We start from the raw sequence: 9,548 nt of genomic DNA, 5'->3' as shown, positions 1-9,548 counted from the left end.
AACTCCACACAGAAACGCCAACTGACCCAGCAGAGGCTCGAACCAGCGACCTTCTTGCTGTGAGGTGACAGCACTACCTACTGCGCCACTGCCTCGCCCAAGCCCCATTTAGTTATACTTAAAAAATAAGCATTACTGAATACAATAACAATGGCAACAATAATTTACATATCAAAACCAGAACCATAATCATTTGATGGCATATTAAAATACTCTATTTAACAATCACTATTTTAGCCCAGACTACTCTTTAATTTATTTTTAAAATATGAAATGTTTCAAATGTGAAATCTAATAAAACTAATATCTAGCGCGATTACCTATTCTATTTTTTATGTGAAGTTTTATTTATAAACTAATTTCAAGAGGAGCACCTGATTATGATTGACCACAGCTGGTCCCACATTAGCTAATGCATGATTCAGATCAGATGATTCCTAACTCACTATAAATAACCAGAGTTTCTTTCTACAGTTATCTTTGCCTTGAAGAATCCCCCTCCCACCCCTACTCCTCCACCTTTCCCTCTATAAGGTGGCACGGTGGCCCATTGGTTAGCACTGTTGCCTCACAGTAAGAAATTCACTGGTTCAAATCCTTAACAGGCCAGTCAACGTTTTTGTGTGGAGGTTACATGTTCCTCCCATGCTCGCGTGGGTTTCCCCTGGGTTCTCCGGTTTCCTCCCACAGTCCAATAAAACGTGTCATAAGTGAATTGATCAATCTAAATTAACACTATGGTCGAGCTCTTAACCAACAGTATATCTCTACGTATAGCAAATTATAATCTGCCATCAGCTCTAAACAAGGGGAGGGGAGGGAAGGGGGGGGGGGGTTCTCGAGACCTACCTGAGCACAAATTCCCCTCACCCTGCAAACGCGAAGGAGCCCCGGGCTCGAGGATCTTATGAGCTCAGTGCTCTCCCAGGACAGCATGCCAAACAAGCTTTATAATCAATCATCAGCTAAGGGTGAACTCTTGAAACATATTTTAATGAGCACATTAAGATATGTTGAGTCAGAATATAAGTATAGTTTAGCCCCCTGAATTATTAGCCCCCCTGTTTATTTTCCCCCTAATTTCTGTTTAAGGGAGAGCAGATTTTTTTTCAACACATTTCTAAACATAATAGTTTTAATAACTCATTTCTAATAACTGATTCATTTTATCTTTGCTATGATGACAGTAAATTATATTTGACTAGATATTTTTCAAGACACTTCTATACAGCTTAAAGTGACATTTAAAGGCTTAACTAGCTTAATTAGGTTAACTAGGCAGGTTAGGATAATTAGGCAAGTTATTGTGTAACAATGGTTTGTTCTGTAGACTAACAAAAATATATATATAGCTTAAAGGGACTAATAATATTGTTTTTAAAATGGCTTTAAAAATTAAAAACTGCATTTATTTTAGCCAAAATAAAACAAATAAAGCTTTCTCCAAAAGAAAAAATATTATCAGATATACTGTGAAAATTTCCTTGCTCCGTTTAACATAATTTGGAAAATATTTAAAAAAGAAAAAAGTTAAAAGGGGGGCTAATAGTTCTGACTTCAACTGTATATATATATATATATATATATATATATATATATATATATATATATATATATATATATATATATATATATATATATATATATCTGTTATGTTTAATAATGATGCAACGTTATTGCACTCATGTTTATTATTTCGTTTCTTACTTTGACAAAACTATTCCAAACTTTAGATACTTTATTGGCATTTAATATGCTTATTTCCAACAAAATAAAACCCAACAGTAAAAATGACTAAATGAAGTTGGTTTAACTTATAATTGTTTAAAAAGTTACGTTGACTTAATGATAAAGAGCTATTTAACTCATAAAATGATTATATTAAGCAGAACTTAAACCTAATGTGTTATGAATTAATTTATTACCTATTTTTGAGTTAACTCCAATGCTAGATGCACACGTCATGATTTGGCCAAGTATGATGCGATCCTGGATTACCATCTATGTTGATCCTGAAACATTTTTGTTCAAAAACATAATCCATACCTATTCCCTACCCCTAAACCCAACCATAATTGTAAATTATTCCCAAAATCGGAGGGGAATAATAGTTGGATGACACTCATGTAGAAGTGCATAAACTGTAAACCTAAACATTAACTATAAATGTATCCCTAACTTTGATTGGCTGATTGGAATGTTGTTCCAGGATCAACATAGATGTAAATCCATAAAGTTAACAGTACTCAAACAACTTAGTTTCAAAACTTAATTGTTTTGCCCAATCGGTTTCCTCAAACTGTGAGTTGAATTAACTTATCAGGTTTTACGGTGTATATAAAATCACACCAAAATGGTGCGTCTCATCTTTGACTCATATATTCATAAAGCCTAAACATACTCAGTGCAATCTTTGACATTGTATTTTATATTCAATGTGTCAGATCAGGTATGTCTGTGGCCTCAGCATCTGTCTTCACATCTTCTTTAAAGCTGAAATGTTAGTAATGCGATGAAACTCAAAGCAAAAATCTTGTTTAGGGCCCTGTATCCTTCTGTTGGCTATGCCTTGATGCACTTTTATATTGGACAGCACTGATCTTAGAGCAGTAAAACACTGTCATGGGCCTTAAAACTCTCTTCAAACAGGCTGTGTTTAAAGTAGAATACTAGCAAACTGCATACTGTATTTTCTAGATTTAAAAAAAAATCCATGCTGGTCACACAATGTAATTTTGAGATGACAACGTATATCATACAATAAGTCACTATTGTTCAACTTGCAGCTTGTATTGATCCCATTGCTGTAGAAATTCAGAGTTCCAGTCAAATGTCTTCTTAAAGTTACAGTTATTGCATTATGAATGTGCAAATGCAGAATTTGCAGCTGCAGCCTATTGGTTAGACAGTTGGACTTGCAATCCAAAGGTCGCAGGTTCGAGTTCTGGTACCAGGCATTGGCTGTTTCTCAATATGCGTTCTTCAGCGTTATTGCGTCCTCATGTTCTTATGTAACGTTCAGTTGCAAAACTCAAGACCGCAAGAATGGAGGACGCATGAAAGTTCCTGCATGTGTTCTTGATATTGAGGACGCATCGATGCAGACTTGAGTGCAAAACTCGAAGTCCCAGAAGTCATTGCGGCTAAAAAAGGAGGTGGAAAGCGCAGCATTTTATATAGACTTATAATTAAAGTTCAGAGACATAACTCATTTGTCTTAGGAGTGAAATGGTGAAGGTTAAAATTAACATGAAAATCTTTATAAAGGCATAAAGACATTAAGGGTGTTTGTTTGCTTAAGTTTGTATTCAAATTAGTTTTATTTATATTGTGCAGCATATATTTATCATGACTTTATGCATAGATATATTGTGAAAAGGGAAAAATTGTAATGATCTGAGTGGGGATCGAACCTGGGTCTACGGTGTGGTTAGCAGTAGTTCTAACTACATGAGCTAAGTCAGCAACTGGTGGCCCAAGAGCAGAGGAGAAACAAAGTTAGTCCACAACGTATGAGTTCCAAAAAAAAAAATACAGTCTTTACTGAAGAGAACTTTACAAAAAGGAGAGACAATATATCTCTCTACAGCCAGGGTTGAAAAAGTACAACAAAAATAGGAAAGCCGAGCTTCCTAAAATACATACAAAATAAAATAGACACGAGGGTCTCAGAACAATCAAACAGGAATATAGCAAGCAAACAGACTTGAGAATAGCTTAACTGGACTCTGGACGAGGCAGCAAGAGATAGAGTTGACTGAACACAGAGCAGGATATGAAGTGGTCTTATATAGAGCAAAGATCAGGTGGTGGTGATTAGGCTGATTACAGGGGAGTTTGGAGGAACAAGAGTCACTACCGCCATCTAATGTGGGGGAGAATAGGGCAATATCTGCGCCCCCTGGTGGGTTGGAGGACGTGATAAAGTGCTGAGATATTACAAAAACAATAAATCATTTGATGAATGCTGCAATGTTTCAATAATTTTCCATTAAAAAACGCATGAAGGTCATGTGACCATCAGGAAGAACGCAGCATCTCTCAGGGGAAGCGTCCTCTGTTCTCGTGGTCTCCCAAATTCGTTCTTCAAAGTTAACTTGGCAAGACCGGCCTTCACAAGAACACAAGTTCGTACTTGTAACACGGGGAGTGACACAGACAACTGAAGTTTAGAATTCACTTGCAGGTTTCATCAAAGTCAGGGAAGCAATGGTCAACACAGGTGCAAACAGATGTATAAAGGCAGTCCAGAATCGTAATCAAATGTATCAGGCGAGAGGTCAGAAGGCAGGCAGCAGACAGGGAGAACTAGGTAAACAAGACTAGGGTCAAAACACAGGAAAACAAGACTAGGAGAACGTGTTGGGCTGAGTCTTCTGTAACACGGGGAGTGACAGAGACTACGTTTGGATCCATGTGCAGGTTTATTTAAAGTCAGGCAAGCCATGGTCAACACAGGTGCAAACAGATGTATAAAGGCAAATCCAGAATTGTAGTCAAATGTATTAGGCGAGAGGTCAGAAGGCAGGCACCAGACAGGGAGAACTAGGTAAACAAGACTAGGGTCAAAACACAGGAAAACAAGACTAGGAGAACGCGTTGGGCCGAGCCTTCTGTAACACGGGGAGTGACAGAGACAACGTTTGGATCCATGTGCAGGTTTATTTAAAGTCAGGCAAGCAATGGTCAACACAGGTGCAAACAGATGTATAAAGGCAGTCCAGAATCGTAGTCAAATGTATTAGGCGAGAGGTCAGAAGGCAGGCAGCAGACAGGAACAACTAGGTAAACAAGACTAGGGTCAAAACACAGGAAAACAAGACTAGGAGAACGCGTTGGGCCGAGCCTTCTGTAACACGGGGAGTGACAGAGACAACGTTTGGATCCACGTGCAGGTTTATTTAAAGTCAGGCAAGCAATGGTCAACACAGGTGCAAACAGATGTATAAAGGCAAATCCAGAATCGTAGTCACTTTTAACAGGCAAGAGGTCGGAAGGCAGGCGGCTGACAGGGAGAACTAGGTAAACAAGGCTAAGGTCAAAGGCACGGAGAAACAAGAAGGAAACGCGTTGAAATGTTATCTGTAAAGTGGCATTTCAACGCGTGGGTCGCTTTGGATAAAAGCATCTGATAAGTGTAATGTAAACCCGTATTAAAAATATAGAATAAAACTGCTGAATTTAGTTCTACTTTGAAATCAATCCCTTTGTCAAATGACATTGTGCAGCTCCGTAATATTCTATGAAAAAAATAAATAAGTAGGATAAAAAGAAGTACTTTTTGTCTCACTTTACAATTAGCTTTCCTTAGGTAATGATGATTAATATATTTATTAACGTAAACTAAACATGAACAATTCTTGTTTAGCATTTATTAATAATAGTTTAACATGTACTAATGCATTATTCAAATCCGTAGTTGATATGAACTAACAAGGAATGACTTTATTTTCATTAACCAATGTTAGCAAAGATTAATAACTACTGTAATAAATATATTTATTTATGTTAGTAAATACATGAACTAATGGGACCTTACTTTAAGTGTTACCACACTATTTTCTACATCTAATTCACTACATCCAGCTATATCAGTTAAAGTAAAAATGTTTAATTCTTAAGAGTCTCATCAAAAATACTGAATCTGCTGATATTGATCCTTGCAAATCAATTTTGAGTGCACTGCATTGTGGGACACATTTACGATGAGCAGTTTGACAAATACAGTTAATGATCAGTTGTTAAAAATCAGCATACAGTGTGCTATGGAAGAATCAGTACACACTCAAAAAATGACGTTTAAAATGAGCCTAAACAACACAATTCTTGAGCTTTTTTAGGGACAACTTAATTGTTTTATGTTCAATCCACTTAAATATGTAAAAACTGATAAGTTAACTTCATGTTGTCCCAACAAGCATTTTTTTAGCAGTCAGTATGCTAGTATGCTACTATTCTGAACACAGCCAGTGCCTCCAAACATCATCACAACCCGACTGACATAAGGGAATGCGTTTATCTTTATTATTAAGCGTTTGCCATATCCTTCAGCTCACAAGTACACAAACGTAACAAGCACCTTAAGCATTTCTTTTCTCACGGTTGACATTTCAAATTTTTTTAAGCATAGTCCTTGTAAGATCCTCACTCTTGGTTTGATCAAACTTATAATTTGCTCCTGAATGTTTGTAAAGCTTGTTTTGGAGTTGAACAAGCCGCTTTATATAACTTATGGGATGAGTCCAATACGATCTCACGGCAATTCGTAACTTTTTGATTTAGTGGCTAATTCGTATGAATTCGTACAATCTCGTTCATACAATCTTATTAGTTCCCAGGTTCTGCTGGTTGCATTTCCCTATTTTTCATTGGCAATCTTAAACCAATCATAATCATTTGTTTTGGTTCAGTTTGGAATTTCCCCAACAATTGCAGAGCCTGGGGGACCAGAGTGAGTGCTCCAGCTTGGCCCCACCCTGGTCCATTTTGATCTATTTAGTACGATTTGCTTATCCCCAATGACGGTTGGGTTTGGGGCAGAGTTGGGTGCCTCGCCTCCTTTTTCAATGATTCATTTTCATACGACTGAACTCGAATTACCCACTAAACTGACAAAACGTAAAATGAGATCAGGCTGGATGAGTCCGGTTAGCGATTCTTACTGCCGTAGTTTATTTGTCTGGTAGGTCTGATGAGTGTTTTGTTTGTGTCTGATGGTTTGCTGATTGTTGAGGAAACGAATTGATGTTTATCCTTACGTAAATAACTGTGGCGATTTTTTCCGAGAAGTGTTTTGAGAGTATTGTCAGTGTCGGTGTTGAAGGAACGATCCGTGTCAAAACGAATGTTTAGGCAAAAATCTGTTAAAGCCTGTTTTATTTGCTTGTTCGATTTTCTTTGACGAAAATGACAGCACTTAACATGTTGAACATTCCCTCTTAAAGCTGTATATTCCTCATTTATTCCCCTTCATGTCATTCAAAACCTTTATAACTTTCTTTTTTTCATGTAGAAAGCTCATGTTTGTCATTTCACTGTTTTACGAAAGAGACTCGTGCATGACGTGAGGGAATGAGTGGTTTTGGGTGAGCTGTTATTTATTTTCTCGTCAACAGCTGTCAGGATGTCATGTGTTTGTTTTGTTTTTTACACACCTTATACAAAAGGTGAAGGATGCATGTCTGATGCTAGTGCACATGATTCTTGCTAAGTCTCAGTTTGTTTGTTGTCATCCACCTGCACAACTAAATTGGTTGGAGAAAATGAGGTATATATGCTAAATGTCACGCAGACACTTAAGCTTCATACTGTACATATCACTAATATTTCAACTTGAATGCAATCCTGATCCTGACACGATCACTTATGACTCCTGTTTGCTTATATTTTAGACCCCAATGAGACCTACAAATGAATATATATATATATATATATATATATATATATATATATATATATATATATATATATATATATATATATATATATATATATATATATATATATGCAATATCATAGGTGGTAAAGTAAGCAAAAGGCTTTCAAAAGACTGTTTAAGCTTTTGCCCTTAACCTTGATGGCAAAAGCAGGTGTCAGTATGATGTGCAAAAGGATAGTTCGTCGATAAATGAAAAATTCATCATTTAAGCAATTTCAAAGACTAATTTAAACCAAATTATAGGCAGCATTTATTTCTAATAAGTGCATTTAAGTCCGGTAAATCTTTAAAACTATCAATTTGAACTATAAAATATAGCATATATACATATAATAAGTAAAATATAGCAAGCAGTGGCTTTTAAACTCATAAAAATAAACTCCAAATGACGGAGAAAAAAATGTAGTTATTTAGGTTTATCAACAAAAATATTAATTTGCTCTCAAATGCTTTCGAATCCAAGTGTATCTGTCTGTGGACTGCAAGACAGGGGCGTAACATGAAGGGGTGGAACTTGCAGTAAGTTAGAGGCACAACTTACAGTTATCGAGATCCCATTAAACCATGCGAGATTCCATAACAAGATGTTGCTGGGAAGATACTGGCAGAAATACTTACCAGAGAACATTTTCACCAAATGTTATCCACAAATTTCTCCAAATTTCTCCACAACCAATTTATTCGATATATTATTATATTCATTCATTTAGCAACTCCACAGTTAGCCTACTCTGTGTCGCCCCCTGTGGTTATAAATAAGAGTAAAATGGCGAGTGTGTCGAGTATGAGTAATTCGCGGCTGTATGTTAATAACTGATGGTTGGATTTCAGTTTGGGAAGGTGTAGATGTTAATAATGATGATGGTTGGGTTTAGGTTTGCTGAAGGTGTAGACGTTAATAACTGATGGTTGGGTTTAGGTTTGGGGACAGTGTAGACATTACTAACTGTGATGGTTGGGTTTAGGTTTGGGGACAGTGTAGACGTTAATAACTGTGATGGTTGGGTTTAGGTTTGGAGACAGTGTAGACGTTAATAACTGTGATGGTTGGGTTTAGGTTTGGGGACAGTGTAGACGTTAATAACTGTGATGGTTGGGTTTAGGTTTGGGGACAGTGTAGACGTTAATAACTGTGATGGTTGGGTTTAGGTTTGGGGACAGTGTAGACGTTAATAACTGTGATGGTTGGGTTTATGTTTGGGGACAGTGTAGACGTTAATAACTGATGGTTGGGTTTAGGTTTGCTGAAGGTGTAGACGTTAATAACAATAATGGTTGGGTTTAGGTTTGCTGAAGGTGTAGACGTTAATAACGATGATGGTTGGGTTTAGGTTTGCTGAAGGTGTAGACATTGATATTGATAATTGGATTTAGGTTTGGGGAAGGTGTAGACGTTAATATTGATACTTGGATGTAGGTTTGGGGAAGGTGTAGACGTTAATAACAATGGTTGGGTTTAGATTTGTGGAAGGTGTAGACGTTAATAATGATGATGGTTGGGTTTAGGTTTGGGGAAGGTGTAGACGTTAATAACTGATGGTTGGGTTTAGGTGTGGGGAAGGAGTAGACGTTGATGGTTGGGTTTAGGTTTGGAAAAGGTGTAGACGTTAATAACTGATGGTTGGGTTTGGTGAAGGTGTAGACGTTAATAACTGATGGTTGGGTTTAGATTTGGTGAAAGTGTAGACGTTAATAACTGATGGTTGGGTTTAGGTTTGGGAAAGGTGTAGATGTTAACTGATGATGGTTGGGTTTAGGTTTGCTGAAGGTGTAGGCATTAATAACGATGATGGTTGGGTTTAGGTTTGGTGAAAGTGTAGACGTTAATAACTGATGGTTGGGTTTAGGTTTGGGAAAGGTGTAGATGTTAATAATGATGATGATTGGGTTTAGTTTTAGGGAAGGTGTAGACGTTAATAACTGTGATGGTTGGGTTTAGGTGTGGAGTAGGTGTAGACATTAATAACTGATGTACGGCGGCATCCTGCCAACAACATAGCTTTGACATGTGGGTCAAGTTCAAGTTACACCTCTAACATACTACAGGTTATGCCCCTTTATGTTATGGCCCTGTCTTGCAGTCTGCAGACAGACCCCACTCTTCAAATCA

Source organism: Danio aesculapii, chromosome 6, assembly GCF_903798145.1.
Source record: "Danio aesculapii chromosome 6, fDanAes4.1, whole genome shotgun sequence".
Lineage (NCBI taxonomy): Eukaryota > Metazoa > Chordata > Actinopteri > Cypriniformes > Danionidae > Danio > Danio aesculapii.
Note: the sequence above shows the minus strand (reverse complement) of the source record.